This window comes from Macrobrachium nipponense, chromosome 9 (assembly GCF_015104395.2).
Source record: "Macrobrachium nipponense isolate FS-2020 chromosome 9, ASM1510439v2, whole genome shotgun sequence".
Taxonomy (NCBI): Eukaryota; Metazoa; Arthropoda; class Malacostraca; order Decapoda; family Palaemonidae; genus Macrobrachium; species Macrobrachium nipponense.
Genome location: NC_061110.1, coordinates 90536944 through 90560544, shown reverse-complemented (window position 1 = coordinate 90560544; position 23601 = coordinate 90536944). Strand labels below are relative to the sequence as shown.

Here is a 23601-nt window from a genome sequence, read left to right as displayed (position 1 = left end):
TTAGTCCATTCAAGTAATGCGTTCTATCTCTATTTCCAGGATTACTGAAGCCGATCTGGAAACCTAAGAAGATTAACGAGGCTTAAAAAATAAAATAGGTTAATAAGATAACTCCATCGGATTGTAATTACCTCAGGACATTTCATCAGACAGCCATATGGGCAGGTAAGTGCATTTTTTTTCTTTTTTTGCTTCCTGCAATCAGAACCCGCTGGCAGTCATTTTGCAATGGAGAGAAGGAATTCACAAATTCTCACTAAAACAGGACGCTTAACTGGCGGTTGGGAAGAGGAAACATTTTACACTTTTCGAAATAAGTTGTAACTCATTTCTCTCAGGTTATATTAAGGCTCATTTAAATGCCGTTTTGTGACTTTTTTTTTCGTCGATAGAGGGTAGAAGACAGACGAGTAAGCAAAATTTGCTGTATAATTTAACGCATCTCTCTCTCTCTCTCTCTCTCTCTCTCTCTCTCTCTCTCTCTCTCTCTCTCTCTCTCTCTCTCTCTGAGTTTATTTTGTGATGTCGAGCCATTTGCTGATAGAGGGAGCAGGGTTCGTTTCTGGGCCAGAGTTATAGCTCTCAATTAACCTTTTAGACAAGGAGAGATTAATGATCATACGAGCTTAGGTAATTAGGGCTTAAATGTGACAACTTGAAACGATATCTTTAGTATGTCTTCGCTGGGAGCGATTTCTCTCTCTAAAGTCTAATTCACGAGTATTCATTCCTTTCGGTGTCTGTACTTCGCTCGCTGGGTCGTGTGAGATTGCAAGTGTTGTAGGAGACCAACGCCCTTTATGCTTTAAAATGAGATATATGGAATATTTACCTAAATGTTGAGTCATGTAAACGTAGCGGTTTCCTGGAATCTATTATTATTATTATTATTATTATTATTATTATTATTATTATTATTATTATTATTCAGACGATGAATCCTATTCATATGGAACAAGCCCACCAAAGGACCCATTGTCTTGGAATCGAAGATTCCTAAGAATGGAAGGAACAAAAGTTAATGGGAGATGGATATTTTTATCGGAGATTGTGAATCGTGAATTGTGAGATGTTGCCCCTGATGAGAGTTTGCCTTTAAAACGTTTTCCCTTAGAAATAAGGAAAGTAAACATTAATTCATTATACTGTTGTCTGATGACATTCTCTCTCTCTCTCTTTTTTTTTGGACATGCTGGTCCTGAGGTATAATATCCGTCAAGTAGAATAAATTTTATTTCAGACTTAAACCTCCAGATGAAAATTAAATGTAAATAATTGAATTACTTGTATCGGAAACTAATCACATACGTTAGTAAAATATTAAAAGTTAATAAAATATTAAAAGGACTTAGCCATTCTTTTACACAGTAACGCTTCATTCACTCGACTCACAAAAACCCAATGCTTTAGGAGGACAATAATAATAATAATAATAATAATAATAATAATAATAATAATAATAATAATAATAATAATAATAATACAGTAAACACCTCCCCGCCCACATCCTAATCTTTGAAACTTCAGGTTAGTCTCAAGAGCCGACCTTATGGTTCTATTTCTAGCCCCGTGTCTCTGCTCATTCAGTAATTGCTCAATAAATTACCTCTCTCTCTCTCTCTCTCTCTCTCTCTCTCTCTCTCTCTCTCTCTCTCTCTCTCAGTAGAGACATTTTTCTGAATTAGTTAGGGTGAAAAAAAAATTTCAATACGTCTCTCTCTCTCTTCTAAAAAATCTCTCTCTCTCTCTCTCTCTCTCTCTCTCTCTCGTGTGTGTGCGTGAGTAGAGGCATTCTTTTAAATGTTTCTCTTGGGAAAGTAAATATCACTATAAAACACAGTTTCTCTCTCTCTCTCTCTCTCTCTCTCTCTCTCTCTCTCTCTCTCTCTCTCTGTGTATGTGTATTTATGTCTGTGTGTGTGAAAATGCGTCTAGTGTGAATGTAAATAAAAAGAAAAACTTTGTAATAGTGTCATAAACTGTCATACTTATCAACCTTTAAGAAACAAACAAAAAACAAACAGACGCATGTGTTAATTACACTCCCATTATTGTACATTTTCATCTGCAGTTCAATAAGCTTTGACGTCCAGCTCTTACTCAGTCATTGAAAAGAAAGATAGGTAGTGACTTGTTGGCAATTATGGTAATGAATGTGTCCTGTGATGCTAAGTGTAAATGACCATCCTTATTGACATTAAGAAGGATTCAGATAAAAGGGTTTTATTTTATTTTATTTTATTTTATTTTGTTTTATTATCCGTAATGAAGCGAGGTGTTATTACGATAACGGTAATTAGGAATTCGGGATTTTCATGCACCCACATTTGGGATTTTAATAAATTGGAGGAGGAGGAGATTTTCTTCACCATTTTAGTGATTCGTCCTACTGTGAGATTTTTTAATATAATAATAATAATAATAATAATAATAATAATAATAATAAATAATAATAATAATAATAATAATAATTGAAAATTGACAAAGAAACCCACAAAATTACTGTGTATAATGTGTTTACTTATAAGTATTTACATTTTATTTTTTCTCAACACTTTTAAGTAAACACGTCATACAAAGTAACTTTATGGGTTTCTTCTTCAGTCTTCAAAAGAAAACTGAAAGAAGTTTTAGTTTGGTTTAATAATAATAATAATAATAATAATAATAATAATAATAATAATAATAATAATAATAATAATAATAGTCTGTTCTAGTTACTCCATCGTGAATAGGGCAAGAAGGTTTGTTCCTGGCACTTTCTCCCTCGTTTCATTTAAAAGTTTTTTATTTAATAACACGAGGTGTCAGATATGGGTCTTACCTTTGTCTTCTCAACAATTTCTCATATTGCCACATGATTCCTCTACGAACGAATTCTGTCAGAACACAGGTTTGTAAAATTAGAATCGTAATAAGTCTTTAAAATCCGTTCATCTGTAACAGGAGAATTGGCAGGTAGGGTGGGCCCTCTCTCGGTGCACTGTAGGCGGTACTCTAGGTTCTTCACAGCATCCCTTCGGCACCTACGAGTAGCTGCAACCCCATTCATATCGTTTACTGTACCTTCGTTCATATTCCCTTTCTTCCATTTTGCTTTACACCCTCTCCTAACGATTGTTTCACAGCGTACCTGTTTGAGGTTTTCCTTGTGTTTCAAGTTGAAAACTTATTTTACTTGCAATTTCCCTTTCAGCATCGAAATACCTCTTAGGTCCTAGTTGTTAGCCTTTGGTCTAAACTGTATGTTCCATTGCATTTAGTTCCAGGAGTGACGGGAATGATTTAATGTTTGTTGCATTTTTCATAGCTCTTTGGAACAAACTGCGTATTGCGCAATTTCTAATCGTCTGAAACACAGGCCAAGAAAGTAGAGTTTTAAAGACAGTAATGATAAAGCTCTCTCTGAATATTGAGGGTGGCTGTTGAAAACTGGTTAAACAGTAGTCCAGTGAGATTTTAGGTCAAATGACCCTTTTAAAAATTATATATATAGATCTCCTCAAACAAAGAGTTTATTTACTTCTCTCAGTTATCCTTACTTTTCTTCTTTCTTGCATCGTGAATGTTTCCTGTAAGTTCCGTGAAGTTCATAGGGAAGACGTTAGAAGTGGCTGATTAATCAGAGAGAGATCGGTAAAAAAAAAATTAATAAAGTTATTGCTTGATTGAAGTAGTCATCCCATTTCATAAATCATTACAGTGAGAGCTGATGTCAGTCCTGATTGGATACATGTTTGTATATTTGTTTAACCTTCAGCATATAAAAAAAATATATATATATTGTTTGCTAATACATGAATATTTTGCGTTCGTCGTTTCACTGATAAGTTTTACTGATATTTCCAATGTAGGTTTTACTCGGCTAAAGCATGCAGTAGATTTCTTTTTATTTTTTATCTATTTATTTATTTATTTATTTTGCAAAGGAGGTTATTAAACAAATGCTAAGTAATGAACCTTTAGCAGAATTCCGTTGGGAAACTCGAATTTCAAGTCAGTGGCCCCTTTTGGTGGGTTTGTTCCATATGAACAAGATTCATCTTCGGAATAAGAGGAAGAAGAATAAATTACAGTTTAATTTTTCTGTAAAAGAAATCCATTCAGATGGCTTTGTGTGTCCATCCTCACTTTTTTTTTCTGTCCGCCATCAGATCTTCAAAACTACTGAGGCTAGAGGGCCGCAAATTGTTATGTTGATCACCCACCCTTCAAAGATCAAACATACCAAATTGCAGCCCTCTAGCCTCAGTATTTTTTATTTATGTAAGGTTAGGTTTAGCCATGGATCGTGCGTCGGGCAGCTATATATAGGTGCCAAGAGCACAGGTCACCACCAGGCCGTAACTGAAAGTTCATGGGCCATGGCTGAGAGTTTCATGCCCCGTGACTGAGCTTTTAGTTTCATACAGCATTTATACGTTGTACAGAAATCTCGATTACGCCTAAGTTTTGTGTGTGTGTGTCTTGAGACCTCTCAGGCTGTTAGTATATCCAAGAGGAAAATAACGAATGAAATCGACGAAAACAGACACTAGAGATGACCGGGTGACCTCTTCCTAACCTAGTACATGATTGAGTATCCTATGCATATTTATAAAGTACAGAAGTTGAGTTGCGTCATTTGACATTTCAAAGGTCAGAGCCACAGACTACCAGGGATATTGGTCATTCCGTCATGATTATGTTTATCGGGTTTCATCGCTAAGGTCAAGTGATTTTAAGGTAAAAGTTCGTTGATGACCTTAAACGTAGTGTTTTTAATTGGTTAAATACCTGTGGTATGTTATTCGTGATTAGGAGAAAGATAACAGGAATCCTTTGAATATAATCAAGTGCATCGTCTTTCCTTAAAGGTCAAAGTTCAGTGCCAAGGATCACATTATGATTAGCAGGAAAATTTCGACTATTTATTTATTGACCCGTTTAATATACCGAGGATAAAGTCTCCTCCTTTTTGTAGTGGAATTTTGTTTATGGTTTCTTGAGAACAACAAGCGTATTTTCTGGAAATCAGTCTGGTTACACTCATTGCAAAATGGTGTTTTGTCTTCCTAATGTGATCTGAATTCCATTTTGAATTCCATCTCTCTACGCTACTGATTTGGAAGACTCGGATGGCTAAAAGTTACGCACATACATATTCATTATTTTAGTGTTGATGACTTAAGATTGTCGCAGGACAGGAAACGCTAATATATTATATATATATATATATATTATATATATATATATATGTATATATATATTATATATATATATATATATATATATATATATATATAATATATATATCATGTATGTATGTATGTATGTATGTATGTTCATATTACAATTTGGCAAGAATTCCCTATTCCTGTAATACAAGAAACATTTAAGGATAGACCTCCATTGACCAGTCTTGATAATTCATATTCCTTGACGTTTATTCCCTTAATCATATTCCCTATAGCATACCACCAAAGCTTACGTAATAATCCTTCATTCAGTGCGCTGTCTCTTTGTAGTAGTACTTTGAAAGTAAAGCTCATCAGAACTTTACCCTCATCATTATCGTCATTTCCCTTCTTCTTCCGACAATTCACCCGACTGAGAATTCCCTCGACTCGTATTTTCGTCGTCACTAAGCCTCCAACAAATCCCCGACTGCGGGCTGCAGTCGCTGCCTGCTGTTGCCATGGGCCCACGGTATAAATTTTGACGCTGCGTGAGTTTTGGGCCAGGAGGAGGAGGAGGAAGGAAGAGAAGGAGGTGGTGGTGGTAGTGGAAGAGGGGGAGAGTAAGAAGTAGAAGGAAGAGGAGGAGGAGGAGGTGGTGGTGGTGGTGGTGGTGGAGGAAGCGGAAGAGGAGGAGAGTAAGAAGAAGAGGAGAAGGAGAAGGAGGAGGAGGTGGAGGAAGGGGAAGGGGAAGGGGAGGCGAGTAAGAAGAACAGGAGGAGGAGGAGGGTGATTAGACGTGGTGGTGGTAGTGGGACGAGTAAGAGAAAGATGGCCAACATGGAAGGGGGGTGGGGGGAGGTGGGGCGGGGTGAAATCCCCCCTCCGATAAAAACCATCTCCTTCACCTCTCTCTCTCTCTCTCTCTCTCTCTCTTCTCTCTCTCTCTCTCTCAGGCAGGGGGTTAAAAAGAGTTGGCTACTGGAAATAATATTAACTTTCTTATACCTTACACAGACTTGAGAGTTTTCCCAATGGGGGGTTTTGGGGAGGGGGGGGAAGTGGAATATAGGCGTCACTTTTCTGTGGAAAACTATCTTTTTATCCAGAGGGATGAGAGGAGGAGGATTCGTAATACGATGATACTGAAGACTCTCAGACAGGTGTTATTGAGAAAAAGAATCTTTCGCATGAAAATTCTGATTAGAATTCTTCGAATTATTATTCTGCTTGTTTATATTAAATCAAATTTTGTCGGAAGATGAAATCAGTGATAGATTGTCGACGTTCTTAGGACCTAGAATACTCAAGTCTTTGTAAACTATATTTTAAACACGACTTGCAATTTATTCTGTTTTCATATTATACTTAAGTTTTGGCTAACAAAATAAACACACCTTTAGCTAGCAAAATAGTAATTTTCATGATCAAAATGCAATATTGAAATTTTCAGTTTACGGTTTTGCCCTACACTCTCAAAGTCAACGAGAACAATCACTCTCAGAGTGTGGCTGGTACGTGATTTTATTGATTGATTCTTTTCCATTCTGTCTCTCTCCTTTTTGGGGCGGCCATGGGAATTTTGTCACATATTCCAGACCTGTCAAGCAGGTTCGTAAATTTTCTCTCTCTCTCTCTCTCTCTCTCTCTCTCTCTCTCTCTCTCTCTCTCTCTCTCTCTCTCTCAACTGTTAGTCCACCGCGAGAACATATACAAAAATATAAAAAGCGGAAATGAAACAGATGTGGTTTATCTAGACTTTGCAAAAGCTTTTGACAAGGTAGATCATGATATATTAGTAGCGAGAAAATTAGAAAACAAATATAGTGGATAAAGTAGGAAGATGGTTAAAAGAATTTTTACACAACAGAAAACAGATAGTTATTGCAAGCGATGAGAAATCGGATGAAGCTAAGGTAATATCCGGTGTGCCACAAGGGACGATGTTAGCTGCATTACTGTTTGCTATTATGATTGCAGACATAGACAGTAATGTTAAGGACTCGGTAGTGAGTAGTTTCGCCGATGACACAAGAATAAGTAGAGAAATTACTTGTGATGAAGATAGGAACGCGCTGCAAAGAGACCATAACAAAGTATATGATTGGGCAGAGGTAAATAGGATGGTATTTAACTCGGATAAATCTGAATCAATAAATTATGGAGACAGAGAAGGAAAGCTATATGCATATAGGGGACCTAATAATGAGACAATCACAAATAAGGAAGCAGTTAAAGACCTTGGTGTGATGTTGAATAGGAACATGTTATGCAATGATCAAATAGCAATTCTATTGGCAAAATGTAAAGCAAAAATGGTAATGTTGTTACGGCACTTCAAAACAAGAAAAGATGAACACATGATTATGCTTTTTAAAACATATGTTCGTAGTCCACTTGAATATTGCAATATGATATGGTACCCACACTATCAAAAGGATATTGCACAAATAGAGAGTGTACAAAGGTCCTTTACAGCTAGAATAGAAGAAGTTAAGGATCTTGACTACTGGGAAAGACTACAATTTTTAAAATTATGTAGCCTAGAAAGGAGAAGAGAACGCTACATGATAATTCAGGCATGGAAACAGATAGAAGGAATTGCCGAAAACATCATGGAGCTAAAAATATCAGAAAGAGCAAGCAGAGGTATATTAATAGTGCCCAAAACTATATCAGGAAAAATAAGGAAAGCACACAGGACATTAATCCACTACGCACCAGCATCGACAATGCAGCGTCTATTCAATGCGTTGCCAGCTCATCTGAGGGATATATCAGGAGTGACCGTAGATGTATTTAAGAATAAGCTCGACAAATATCTAAGCTGCATCCCAGACCATCCAAGATTGGAAGATGCAAAATATACCGGAAGATGCACTAGCAACTGTCTGGTAGACATTAGAGGTGCCTCACATTGAGAGACCTGGGGCAACCCGAACAAATGTAAGGTCTGTAAGGTAAGGACTCTCTCTCTCTCTCTCTCTCTCTCTCTCTCTCTCTCTCTCTCTCTCTCTCTCTCTCTCAAATAAAAGGAAGGCAAAATATAACACCGTTTGAAACTATGAATGAGAGGCTATTCTGAGTTATGGTGTCGTAAATTTCAACCATTCGTTTTACGTCCGAGGGAAGAATTCTTCGTTGTATCGCCTCGAGACATAAAACGGCCCTCAAAAAAAGGCTGACTATTCTTTCAGCCACTGATGGAAGACGCCCGTCAATAAGGGCCATTTGTATCAAGATGTATGGTTGCCGTGTGCAGGCAGCAGCAGCAGCAGCAGTGGGGACTTAACCATTACGTCTTTGTTTGGTGGTTACCTCAATATCCTTGAAGTTCCCGAGACATTCCTCCAAGTACACAGAGATATGGCCATTATGGGATGGAATGGCCTGCGTGTGAGTTATGGGAGAACGAATGAGTGAATGCGATTCTAATGAGGATGAGTTTAAAGAAGGGAAGTGCAACGGGTGAGTTATGTCTTTAACGTCATTGACTTTAAAAGATGACAGACAATTCAGAGATTGGAGAAACAGATCCACAGGTTTGTGTGGGGACATGAATCTCGGTTTTCCCTTTTTCAGACTCATTTTACTTGTCATTCAAGATTATATTATGGATCGAACTTTCTTTCTGACCCATGTATGTATGCAAGCATTCGTAAAATCATTTTGAAAAACGAGGAATATCGGTGAGCTGTAGCGACGGTGCTGTGAAACGGGAAACCGGATGTTCCTCCCTTGAGGATAGACAAAGATGAAATATGAATCCGTCTTCATATTTATAAGATGTGCTGGTGACACGTTAGGGGGAAGGGGGAGAAGGGGGGGGGGGGGGCGGTTACAGGATCTGGGGACTACTCATCCATTATCAAGTTTTGTTCTTTCTTTTGCGTCAAGACTCCTGAGCTGTCGTCCTACATCAAATAGTGAAACCCCCCGTAGGGGGATAGTGCCACCAGTACACCACACGCAGTGCACTGTAGATATTACTTAGGGTTCTTTGCGGCGCCCCTTAGGCCCCTAGCTGCTCCTCCTTTCATTCCTTTTAACTGTACCTCTGTTCATATTCTCTTTCTCTCGTCTTACTTTCATAGTAAAGCTGCTTCGAGGTTTTCCTTCTGTTGCATCTTTAAACCCTTTTATTGTTACTTTCCATCTCAGTACTGAATGACCTCACTGGTCCCAGTGCTTAGCCTTTAAGCCTAAATTCTTTATTCCAATCCCAATCACAAACAGTGAAGCATTTAACCTCCTGAGAATTATTGTGATTTAAAAACGACCATTACTAGTTGAAAAGGTGCACAGATTCACAAATTTCACTGAGGTAAGCTACTGCTGAGTCTGGCCTGTCCTTAGATGGGTGACCAACCAAGTCATGAAAGGGGGATGGGGCCAGCAACTTCATTTCAGGTGTACTGTTCCCCGAAATGGGTGGTGTTGTCATTAACAACGATAAAATGATAAATTCACTTCTCTTTGAAATCTTCCTCCTCTGTATACTAAGATGCCCCCCCCCCCCTTTTTTTTTTTTTTTTTCAAAACCTGTCAAGCCCGTCTACTGTTATGCTCTGGAATATCCTTTGTGATTTAGCTATGTATTATTTTATCATTCTGTCTCCTCCTGTTTTGTTTATTTCTATCCTTCCCCCATCCCCATCCTGTTCCATCTTTTCTTCGAGCCTATAAATAAGGAAATATTCAAACGAAAATAAATGATCTTGGCTGTGTAAAAATATAACGGAAATGTAAGATTTTGCAATCAAAACGAACGTGGCCTATCTATTACCTCTTACTAGAAAAGCTGTCATTTTTCGCGAAGCGTATTTTTTCCCTCATTGCTTGCAGAGAACCAGCGGAGCGGGAGAACCAATTGACGCAGGTATCGTGAGAACTAGAAAAGGTTTTCCAGGTGACGAATAGAAGGTTCTCGCCCTCCTCGAGGTCTTCGAATAAGTCGCTCGCGAATCAGAACGATAGATACGTGGCCATAATCACCTTCTGAAAAAGATTTGAAATCCTTTTAGAAAATTCGAGTCTTTGGAAACACACACACACACACACACCTTTTTTTTCCCGTCTTCGTAAAATGGAGAAACTTCATACCTTGATGGATGAAGATTGCAGCCTCAGGGAAAGAGCAGTTGTTTCGCTCTCTCGCATCTAACTTCGTCTCCTTCTGTGAGATTGACGAGCGATTGCCTTCTGCGAGGTTCCTCGCTTTCTAGGAAGGTTCTCTGAGTGACTCATAGTTTTGTGTGTGCCACCTGACCGCCCTCTCGCCGCTGACTTCATCGCATTCTCGCATGTGTTCATTAATTCTGTCCCTTTGACGTAAGTATATTCTCATGCAAAAGAATATATTTCTGCTTTCGTTTTCACACCCATTCGTCAATACAGGCTGCTTATGTTTTGGCAGCTTCAAACGACTCTGTCTCATAATTCAGTGTCATTAAGTCAGCGCATTCTGAAGAGTTTAGAATTGATGAACAGTGAAAACTTAGGACTGCCAATTTCGTATTATTCCTCCGACAATTCTCAGCTGGGTGGTAGAGTCTACGTGCGATCCTTTTTTTCATTTTTGTGATGTTAACTGTGGCTATATCAATATATTTACCTTATTCTCTCTGTCAGACAAGAGTGTTAGTGAAGTTGATTGCATTCCTCAGAAATAATTTCCTTTATTCTTTTGCTAGTAAAAGGCATCCGCTACTATATTTTAAGTATCCTTTTTTTTTTTTATCGTAGTTCAACGTCCCTTGCGATCAAATTTTACGTTTATTCCAAAGTCTACCCTTTGAAAGAGTTCCGTATCAGATTCATCCAAACCCACAGTACCCAACCGTAAAGTGTTCCTCAGTGCATACCTAGCAAAGCTATGATAACCATCTAGGTTAGGCAGGTATATTTGTAAAGTAATCACTCATGCACACTCCCACAAATGTAGATTTATATATATATATATATATATATATATATATATATTATATATATATATATATATATATATATATAATGTGTGTGTGTTTGTGTGTGTATTTATATAAATATTATGAGTGACATTGTTAAAATTAAAAAGATGGCACCCGTTCTGCACCAACGCGTAAACAAAAAGGCCCCCAAACATAGGGAGGCTTTACCCAAGAGGTCCCTCTCTCGTCTCCTATAGAAGGTGGACCCCACAACCCTCCTTTGACGCGTCTGTGAACACCAGTCATAATTGACACAAATATGCGAACGAAAAATTCTCAAAAACTAAAATGACTAATTTCCAAAATGTTGACAAGCAAAGGTGACCATAGGAGGACTGCCTTCTAACAGGAAGCCCGTGCTATCCTAGGGATCTTCCGAAGAGGTCATAATGCCCCCAAACCTGATGGCAGCCATAGTAATGAAAAAACAGCACCGTCCCACTGCAGGAGAAAGAAGTCGAGGCCTTCGATGTCATGGATAAATTTGCCTGTCCAGAGGGAAATGGTGGGTGATTCCCCAAGACAATTATATTAGTCACATAACAATTACCCAGATTAGGCGTTTGCAGGATCACAGATATCAAGGGGGGCCATTTTCCAACGTCTCGCCGAAACGCGTAAATTGCAACGCACAATAAACGAACAGACACGAGCGACAACCATAATCAGATAAGAAAATAGAAGCAAACGAAGTCTGGTGATCGCAGAGGTGGCATCTATGAAACTAGAGAGAGAGAGCGCATGAATGTCCCGACAGGACTATGGTCGAAATTCTGTTGCGAATATTCTCTCTTTTCATTTATGCATGAATGGACTCGCTCTCTCTGCAGTAGGAGTTATGGCGTATTTATTCTTTCAGCACAAGTAGTCCTGAATGTATGTGAATAAAAGATAGCTTTTCAGCGCCCCGTTTGATTTTCCATTTTTCCTGTCAATAAAAATGCATCGTTATCTATTTAGATAAAGGAAAACCCCATCGTCATACCATGCGGTATTTTTTTTTTTAAAGGGAGATGCTGTTAGGGTAGAATAAGGGATATGGATATATATATATATATATATATATATCTATATATATATATATAGTATATATATAAACTCCTTAGTCTGCAAACTACTCCCAGAATTAAGAAAAGTATAAAATGTTTGCCATCCATGAAAACCTGCATATGAATTTATATGGGAAATTAATATACTTTCTAAAATGAGAATGATTGAAATAGTGAAAACGAAAAATCGCCTTCTACATTTTTATTTTATTTATGAATGGTTTTTTATAATTATACAAACTAGAAATTGAATTATACATATACTAGAAATACACTAATATATTTTTTATGGACCTACCTTATTTACACCTAATGACAGTAAACATATACAAAAACGTAAAGTTTTCTGATTTGCTTTGATCAAAGTAAAAGACTCGGAAATGTTATCTTTAAATGATATCTATAAACTGTCATCAGTCGACTCATTTTCACAACCTCTTAAGTGTAATTGACTTTCGAGGTTCTTCAATCATCTATTGAGTCATTCCGATTTTGTAAACAATGTTTGTTTTGTGCACTTTATAATCAACATTTCCTGATCATTTTTAAGAGCCAAGAGTAAGACATTTATTTCTTTAAAAATTCCCTACGAACTATTAAAGTATCTTGTATTAAGATAAGTGGACAGCGGTAAAAACAACTAAAGATTAAGAAATTGAAACAATAAGCATACAAAGTGTAAAGATGAATTGTATCAGCGATATTGCTGCATTGTTTACGTATTTGCACATAAGCACATTTACGTCTTAACTGGTGTATTCTTATATATCTAAAGCTATGAGGATGCCTGGATTGTAATACATTTTGCCTTTTTTGGTCAGTTTATTGTCTCTTTTTATAAATAAAGCTTTTCCCGTTTAATTGTGTGTTTCTGATTTACTCCTTGATTTCCTCCTCCTCCTCCTCCTCCTCCTCCTCCTGTCTGAGAGAAACCCGTTGCCTTCTGGCTTCCGGTATTTATTTAAAGTTGATATTGGTGTTCTCCCCTCCGTTTCGTAAATGACTTCCCCTCTCGCCCCAACCTTTATTTTTCCTTGGCCTCCGCCAGCTTTATTCTGTATTTTTATCATCAGTGCCTTTAGTTAACGTATTTCCAGTTAATTTGATTTTTTCTTATTTTTATTTAGATCTTGAAGCCAGATTTATCACTCGCTCATGTAACCTTTCTTCACCTTCACGCATTATTTTTGTTCTGTATTTTTATTATTAGTGCCTTTAGTTAACGCATTTCCAATTTATTTGAATTTTTTTCATATTTTAATTTTAATCTTGAAACCAGATTTCTTACTCGCTCACGTAACCGTTCTTCACCCTCGCGCATTATTTGGTGTCTCTCATATTCAAAGGTTGTCTGTTGGCCAGTGTTCATTGTTTAGATTTTATTCGTACACACTTCCATGTAATTATAGATATACTACATACTTCCTAGGAACAAATCTGAAGCAGTCATTATGGAGGGGTAATTAATGTAGTCTTACTGTTAATTACGTTATAGTAAACGTTTTCTGCCATGGGGAAAAATTCTCCCTTCAACTCAAGGTAACGGTTCCCGGAAGGGAGGCAAATCCATTTACCTATGGGGTTTATTAGTGGAAATCACAGAGAAAGACAACGTAGGACTTTTATTAAAATAATTAGACTGATTCGTGGTACCCAGTGGTGAAGATGCTGAGTTTCCTTGATATTACAAACATTGGTTGATTGATTATGTTTTTTTTTTATTATTTTTTTTTTTTACTCATGGAACGACGACCTGTGCCTTGGACTTTTTGATGGAAAGAGTTCATAGTTTTTATATATGAGATATTTATCATTTTAACTTGAATGAATAATATGATCTCTGAATCTCTGAAACAATTTTTTTTTCCTTCATTTATGCCCTTTTCCTCCCGTAAGAGGGTCTATCAGATCGGCATGAGGTTGCTAGACTCGTGCCCAAATCCAACCTGGCTATTACTACTCATCTCAGTCGATAAACCACAAGGTGCCAATTTCGTAGTTTTATGTCAGCGCAGGAGATACAATGGAACAAGCTCCTTCTATCTCTCCATTTGGTCGATCTCGTGTCTCCCACATATTTCGATTAAACACTACTGTTCGTAACCTGGTCGGTGGTTAATGTGGAGACAAGATAGGTTACTCGACGCAATATGCAAGTGTGGGGCAACGACACTTGACAGGATTAGAGACTGGGGGATTAACTTCCTAATCCCTTGAAAGGAGAGGTCAAGAGGTCGCTCTGCTTTGGCCTCTCACGAATTCACGCCTGCGGGGGCCACTCAAGGGGAGCGGTACACTTGCTTGAGAATTGGCCTTGGAATTATATCGTCCCCCTCGTTGTCAGATTTCCGGTGTCCCCCGGATAGATTCCCATCGCCAGGTTGATTACTAATGGCAGATTCCAGAATATTCCTTTTGTACGGACATGCTTTTGAAAACTGTTCAGCGTCTTTCCAGTTTATGATGTTTCCGGCATATAGAACGAAAAACTCTGGATTGATCTTTTATGCTTCATTAATTCCTGTGAAATGGGTCTTCCTGTGTTGCAGATATAAATTTCATTGCAATCATTCCATTGCAGGGAAGCTGGTGGATCAATTCCGCAAAGGTTAGTGGAATATGAAGAATTTAGGAGCAGATGGCGCTGAGAGTTTGGGAACTTTTGTACATAAACAGGACACTGGCCATAAGATAAACGTCAGTGACTGTTTTACCCCACAGAATGAGGACTCTGGAATGTGCCATCAGGAATCAAAGTGAGGTTAGGAATCTATTCTTGGGCAAGTGTCCCAAAGGCTTCGTCATCTGGCTGGTCGCGTGATCGGCATGGTATTGGCCTGCCACCTCGGTGGCCGCGAGTTCGATTCTCGGGCATTCCATTGAGGTGTGGGAGATGTGTATTTCTGGTGATAGGAGTTCACTCTCGACGTGGTTCGGAAGTCACGTCAAGCCGCTGGTCCCGTTGCTGAATAACCACTGGTTCCATGCAACGTCAAAACACCATACAAACAAACCAGGTGTGGACTAATGAAGACCAAAACAAGAGAACTTCAACACCTTTCCCAACAGAGGACAAGAACTCAGGTTACCTACTTTCTTTCCGCTTTTGCCAGGTCATAGAGGGTTTAGGTGCTAATATGAAAAAATAATTTGCTACTTCCAGCGTTCTGTAATGCATAAAAAAAACCCTCCCTCTGTCGACGAATATTCAACGATTACTAAGTCGAGCGAAATTAACTATTAATAGCAACAAAAGAGTACTACCTGGCCTCTCTTTAATCCTAAACTGCATTTCATGCTTCGAGTATGACAGAGCTTCCCATATTTCAGCTTCAGGGAAATGAGGTGTTAAATGGTTTACTGTGCCTCCGGAGGCTTACGTTCTGATATAATGTATGGCAGTTCTCGCGGGTGACTCGTCCCTTTAATAAACAATTCATCACTTTTTATCTTTATTGATCGCTCACACACACGCACACACACACGCATATATATATATATATATATATATATATATATATATATATATATATATATATATAATGTGTGTGTTTGTATCAGCTTCAAACTTGCTAAATATGTGTGCATTTACATACGCTCGTCATATGCGTGCATGAAGAACATTAAACATATTAAGGTAATGAAACAGGTCAGAGAGATGTATTCCTTAGGAGGAATGAATCTCTCTCTCTCTCTCTCTCTCTCTCTCTCTCTCTCTCTCTCTCTCTCTCTTCGTGTGGATATCAGTGCACTTGCTCTTTTTATGAACGTATGCCAACAGCGGAGGCATTGAAAACACGATAAACCTTTGACAGCAGTAAAGAAGTTCACACTCCCTGACTTTCTACAGGCGTTCTGTGTCGTTTCTCGGGTTTTGACCAGTTTCATAAAAAAAAATTACCTATTTTTGAAGTTTAATGATCGCGTAAGATCTCCCTGGTTAGTTATGCATAGTTCTCTCACCTAGGAAGTTTCACATCATTCTATTTTCGAGAGGTTTTCAATATGATATACAGTTGAAAGGCTTCAGTACTGATTTAAAAAAAAAAATACTCAAACACAGAAAAGGTCCAATTCTCGTATCTCGAAAGATTAGATGAGGTGGTATACATGCAATTTAACAAAATATTTTCCCCCTCATACCTAACGAAGTCTCTCTCTCTTTCCCTTTTACACACACACACACACACACACACACACACACTTACAGGCACAATCCCTCTCCTCGCTCTTCCTGAGAGATTTATGGCATTAAGCTCGTTTATTTCCGTGCGTTAATGGGAAGTGATACTTCTTTCTCCACGGAGGGGAATAATAAAGAAAAACTGGGGTCTGGTATGCTTTGTTGAAAGACTTTCGTAATCACATTTTCAGCAATTTGCGGGATGAGAGCAGTGTATGTATATAAAGACGCTCCCCTTTTTATTATTTTTATTGCGAAGTAATTGCGTATCAAGTCGCCCCACCGCTGTGACAGACATTGAGAGAGATTTGAATTTCTTGTCAGTCTGAAAAAGTGTTGTTCAGTCATATATGAGTTGCTTTGTCTGTGCGTTTGTTGATGAGTGTGTTTGTTTGTGTGTATGGTGTTTTTACGTTGCATGGAACCCGTGGTTATTATTCAGCAACGGAACCAACGGCTTTACGTGACTTCCGAACTACGTTGGGAGTGAACTTCTTTTACCCCTCAGTGGAATGCCCGAGAATCGAACTCGCGGCCACCGAGGTGGCAGGCCGAGACCATACCGATTACGCCACTGAGGCGCATGAGTGCGTTTGGTAAGTGAACAAAATGTATGAATTCCCCAAAAAAGTGGAATTTAAGAAAACATCAATACATGCGGTGAGAATAGTTAAAATGACAGCGTTTACGTATAGACTCATTTTTCCTTGTGTTAAAAGTGACGACTCACGCTTTCAATTGAAAGCTCATCTCGCTGATACCGATTGGAAGGCGTCGTTATGTAACACACCTTAATGGAGGCGGAATGTCTCACCAATCAGAATGTTCAATTTGCCATCAAATCTGTCGGTTCGCGCGTCTTTTGACCGCTGTTCCCTTCACCAGTGGCATCAGAAATTCCATCCGTTGCTGGGATAGCCTCTGGATCGACGTTTGAAATCAGATTCAGAATTCTTTTTCACCCGAATAACGCTTTCCAGTTGTGATCATAAACTTTTCATCGTGGGTTTTTTTAGCCACAATGAACAATGTTATTAGCATTATTTCATTTTTACATTCATGTCCAATAACTAAATCGTATAATAGCAGTTCACGACACCCGATTGATTGTGTTTGTTTGTGGCATTTTGCGTTATTGTACAATGGTGTCCAGTAGACATGACTTAAAATAATTCCTGGTGCACAGCAAGCAGTTTATTGACAAGCATTTAATCTACAAAGGACTTTACTACTTTGTGGATCATTCCAGTAAATTGACTAAATTAGTTAAGTGCTAGAAACTCCGTACTACTTTACTTTCAATTTTCTTTTCACAAGATACATTACACGGGGATCCCAGAAAAAAAGTTTAATTGAACAAAGTTACACATGGGATGTTGACATACCAAATTCTATATTATAATTGCATACTCCTCTAGATAGTGGAACATACTTGGCAACATAGAAGTCTTTCTAAACATAGCTTACATGTGGAGATTTACACATTGTCGCCTTTGGTTGTTGAGTTTATTTTCACAGTGGACTGAAACTGATCTTGACGTAAGGTATAATACCTTCAATTCAAATAGGTCCCAAGCTGAGTGAACTTCAATGGTAGGGGGAAAGTATATATATGATGCATGAAGAGTATGTTTACCTGTGTAAATCGCATATCAATCCATTCACTCTGTGTTGTCGAAACGTCAGAGGTAATAAAACTAAGAAGACAACAGGAAAGCTTTACATGTCCTTAGCAAACCTGATACACCAGCCACACGCTGACGAAAAGATCACAAGAAGAATAGAGAAGACTATATAAGGACGTAGAAATAGCAATTAGTACAGGTATGCATATGCATACACACCTCAGCATGTCAGTCAGTAAACGATACATATATCTCAGCAGTATTACTCACTCGTGACCTGCAGGTAAGAAAAAGTTCATCGGGTCGTCAGGTTGATTGATATATATATATAAAAGAAATAAATAAATAAAACGTTCTGGCGGGGAGAAAATAATTCCAGTTAAGCAATCCAGCTCAAGGGAACTTTTTATGGAAAACACAAATACAGAACTCGACTGATATGAAAATGGCGAAGGTAAACAAGTAAAAGACTGAATACTGACGCAGTTAGTAGCTGGAAGCATTGCATGGAAAGGAACAGAAAAATCGGCAATGTGTCAACAAGTGTGGATTATAGGAAAGGCTTCCAAATATAGACGAAAGATTACAGAGGAGCGAAGTTTTGCGAAGTGGTGTAAAAAGTATAAATAATATGATGAGTATAATTTGACAGGATGTACCGAAAAGTGTCAATATGATGAGTATAATAAAAGTTTAAATTTTAGTCATTTAAAAAAACAGACATGGACCTGAAAGCAGAAAGTTGATGAAAAGTTATGAATAAATTAGATCGTCCACATAGTAACCAATCATGGAATAAAAAAACGGAAACTATTATTATTACTGGGAAAAACTCATAGCGATACACAGGAATAAAAGTGAAAATATCTGACCGAAAGTACCTTTGAATCACAAACATTTTTCTGAACACGGAAATGTAACAAGAATTCACTCGCAACCTTGTCGCTTACGAAACGTAAAAAGTTATTGGGTCCCTTTTGCCCGAAAAGTAAAATGAAGTCATTCTGAGCTCATAAAGTTTGAGTTTGAAAAGAAGAGAAAACAAGCAACAGGTGAAACTGAAATAATAAATCTGGTCAAGAATCGAACAGATCTAAAACAAGCGTAAAGGTTTTTTTTTTTCTTTTCTTTTTCCTGCCGAATGGAAATCTTCTCACGCCGAGTCTCTACATTTGTGAAATCCTTTTCAGGTGCTCCGCTCCCGTATGCGTGTGGATTACGACTTCGGCACTCTTCTAGTCAAAAGATTGCCCGGCCTTGACGATGATGCGTCTGTTGTTAAAGATGAACTGACTGGTCGGTGGTAGGTCAGAGGTTAAACAGTCAAATAGAAGACTTCGGGAGCAACAAAATTGCATCGGTGGAGGTCTTTAATGAACAGGTGAGTAAAGCCTATACCGGGGGGGGGGGGTGGGTGGCGGGGGGGCCGGTTACGGCCAGTGTTTCATTCACCTTAGTGATGATAGTAAGATTCCAGAGGCACTGTAGCATGTTTTCCTTGTTTTTTATTTACTTGTAACAATAATGTATTTTTCCGTATTTTTTTTTCAACTTCTTGTTGAATAGTGAACAGTTAAGTTGTCATAGCACGTTTTCCTGTTTTTATTTTATTTACTTTTAACAACTCTGTCATTTTTCAACTCATTTTTATTACAGTGAAGATGTCTAATGAACAGTTTTACTTGAAGAATCAAGTTCTGATTTTTCTAATAAATTTCACAGAAGGCAGTGATGAGCTCTAGATGTGAATAATAATTTAAAAAAAAAAATTTAACCTGAGGAAATTTAGGGATGTTTCAAGCGTTCGAGTTTGTGTAATTAACAGGAAGATCGAGTTTGTGTAATTAACAGGAAGATCGAGTTTGTGTAATTAACTGGCCGAATTTTCTTTTTTTCATTTGACGTATGCCACCATGTTGAATATTTAACAATAAAGACACCTTCCTCTCTGCTCACAAATTCTATACGCTGGTGAATTGTAGAGAGTTTCAAATCTCAAGAATTTCTTGATCCACACATCCTTCTCCTTGCCTAAAACCTCAAGAGTTCACCCGTTATCCAACATTTGTCTTAGGCTGGACATTGTGATCAGCGTCGAGTAACCATCTTCTCAGGTAGATATAATATCTCAAATCGAACTCTCCCTTCGCACGTAACACAGGTACTATCAGTTATTGTGTTTCTCCGTCGCTTTCAGAATACAACGTGAATAGCCTCAGCCACCTGCGATGCCATTCTTTACATCAACTTTTATCACGGGTGAATGTTTGTTCCACTAATTCTGGTGTAAGGGGATCCTCCCTTTCCGCCCCGTGAAGTAATTCAGTTAACCCTTTGCCTTTTTTTTTTTTATAAGTTCATTTAGTACGCTTGCCTCTCAATTTATCTCCTCAGTTTTCCGTGTTCATCGGGGGGGGTGGGTTCAGAATGAGGTTTTTTATAGTTCTCCAAAAGCTTTGCAGCGTAGTAAGAAAAATTAAGTGTTCCCCCCAAAAACTGGTGGCATCGGTAGTGAGTCTCAACGGGAATATTCACTTCCAAGCATCGAGTACTACTTATTTACAGTTTGTGTACAAGGCCTCACTAGAGCCGTTAGCAATGTAGTAATATCACTTTGTCTAATTATAGAAGAAGTCGTTAACTCAGTTTCCGTGTCTTTGAATTCTCATAATTAGCATTGACCCCTAGGTTGGTAGTGCCGCGTTAGGTGCACTGTAGGCATTACTTATGGTCCTTTGCAACATTCCTGCGGTCCCTAGCTGCTGCAACCCCTTTCCTTCCTTTTACTGTACCTCCATTCATATTCTCTTTCTTCCATCTTACTCTCCCCAGCCCTCTACTAACAGTCGTTTGAACATTAATACTATCGCTGAATAACCTCATTGGTCCCAGCGCTTGGCCTTTGGAATATTGCAATTCCAACTCCAGAATTAGCGTAGTAAATCTCATTGATTGCGCGAAAGTCCACAACAGACTGATGAAACTTTTTATTTTCAGCGCTGAATGACCTCAGTTCCCAGCGCTTGGCCTTTGGCCTGACTTTTATATTCCAATTCCCTCATGAGCTTTGTCAATCGCATTAATCGTGCCAAAAATGCACACAAATTGATGAGGCTTTTCTGTCAGATGCAGCAGATCCTGAGAAATTTTTCTCATCATTATCCAATTTTAGTGGAGCCCACTGAATGAATACTTGACTTTTAAAATGAAGAAAAAAATAAATCTTTCTCATATCTTGAGTCATCAGATGATATAAGTGTCATTATCCCCGCAGTCTTATTATGGGCTAGAAAAGTTGATGTAGAAGAGATGGTGGGGCGGGGGTGGGGGGAGGGGTGTTCATAATGATACGATAGATCACTCCCAACCTTTCTTTGGCCACGCCCGACCTAATCACTTCTGAAGTCCTGATGCCCCTGTGGTGATATATAATTCTTCTATATTCACGTAGAGGAAGCCTAAAAGGCCATTCAATTGGTTTAAACATTCTCGAATTGGCCTCCCTTAAAAATCAAATTAACCCCCGTGGGGCGTAGTACACCCCACGTTGGGAACCAGTGAGGTAGATAGTCAGAACTTTTCAAGACCTTGTAGCATGCTTGGTGAAGCAGTGAATTTAGAGATTTGAAACGACGAGACATTGAGGAAAAGGACAAAGATTTTGAACTTCCTTTTTTTTTTTTTATGGGGGGGGACTACCTCATTCGTCAGCAAAATCTAGCCCTGCTGGGGGATAGTGCCATAAGTGTGCATTATTTGAAGTACTTTACCTCCGTTCATATTCTCTTGCTCCCATCTTACTTCCTCCTGTTACACCTTTCAAACCGTTTCGCTTTCAATTTTCCTCACACCGCTGAACGACCTCATTAGTCCCAGCACTTGGCTTGTGGCCTAAATCTAATATATTCCTATTCTAATCCGTAACTTGGAGCGTTATTAAGGTCGTAAAGCAAAACAGATTGGGAATTCAAAGACTGAGATAATCTTGGAATTTCATGGGAATGAAAGAGCAGCGGCAGTCAGTCAGTCAAACAAGTGGCAGGTTTAGAAAGATGCTGGTGGCCAAAGACCGGAAAGTCCCTTGAGGAAGACCCAAGAAGCCAAGATAGGAGAGAGAGAGAGGAGAGGAGAGGAGAGAGAGAGAGAAGAGAGAGAGAGAGAGAGAGAGAGGAGAGAAGAGAGAGAGAGAGAGAGAGAGAGAGAGAGAGAGGAGAGAGAGTCTTACCGGTGGCACTTTTTCTAACCTGCTTGGGTTCAAATTCCACCTGGGTGGATGAATATTAGTTTTTTCACCCATTTCTTCATGTATTTTAAGGATTGCGATGGAATGAGTGCACGCCAACGCTTACATGCATAAACGCTCTCACGCACCCATGCACACGTATGTGTGAATATATATATATATATATATATATATATATATATATATATATATATATATTATATATATATATATATATATAATATATATATATATATATATATATATATATATATATATATATATATATATACACGAATTCATAAGGCTTTATTTTGTTTATTTACCTGTCCGCGCAGTATTCTATTGTTTACTCTCTTGTCATCCATAATTCATTTCCAGAATAACATCGTAATGCTCAGTAACAATTAAAGTTCCGTTTTCGTCGGAAATTCTATTTCGAACATATAGCGTTCTCTTACCCAGCGACTCTTTGAATTCTTTCCTCTTCTAATTCTCTCTCCTTTGAAGATGTTTCCTTAGCCTGTTTATCTCCCTTATTCTTCCACTTACGCTGCAATATTAACATGAAAAGGACGATGTTTTGATCTCGGCACGTCCCAGATTCTGGTGGGGGGGAGTATTGCACATGCAACAAATGCTGGCTCACTAGATTCCTCTGAACGTGGTCCCTTAGGAAATTGAAGTGAAAAGGAGTATTTATAGATTATAAGTACTTGCGTACATTACTCTCCACTGTACTCATCTCATTCAGATAATATATTATATATATATAGATATTATATATATATTATATATATATATATATATAGATATATATATATATATACTGTATTTATTTATTTCATAGATCTTAAGCAAACAATGATACAGATCCAAATGTCTATGGTTTTTGTAAGTGATTTATGTAGTTATATTCAAAGCAGCAATCGAGGAGATAGGAGTTATCTATCTCTTCGTTCATTTAAGAAACTGATTCAGCGTTGCTTTCCATCTTGTAAGGAGGGAAGTTCAATTCTTGAACACTTGTAGTAGACTACTTATTATGGTATAAGAAAACTGAAAGTCTAGACTCATAATTCTTAGTATCGTATTTCCATTCTGTAAGGTCATGAAATGCTGATATAGGAATTGAAGATTTTCGTAATAGCTTTTAGCTACGAAATTCAGTGTAGAAATACAGATGCACTAACACAGATGATATAGAATTGGATTTGGGGCACACACACACGCACGCACACCAAAAAAAAAACACCGTTGTTGCAGCGGAAATCTAATCACGGCACCATATAATAAGCTATTAGATTTCCAATTGCAAATTTAAACAAATCATTGTGTTATTTAGTTATAATTAAACCAATAATTCTAGCCGCGTTATCACAAAAAAAAAGCAAGTG

At 38.1% G+C, this 23601-nt stretch overlaps 1 protein-coding gene across 15 annotated transcripts in view; it reads left to right on the top strand.

The window, feature by feature from the left end:
• LOC135218380 (octopamine receptor beta-2R-like) overlaps positions 1-23601 on the top strand; it is a 622548-nt gene that overhangs the window by 573068 nt on the left and 25879 nt on the right. For 13 of the 15 annotated variants that reach the window (XM_064254659.1, XM_064254654.1, XM_064254660.1 and 10 more), the window contains 2 exons: positions 40-165; positions 19173-19363. The gene's annotated coding sequence lies outside the window, so the exon portion shown is untranslated. The remainder of the gene's footprint in view (positions 1-39; positions 166-19172; positions 19364-23601) is intronic. The other 2 variants (XM_064254667.1, XM_064254662.1) reach the window with 1 other exon arrangement.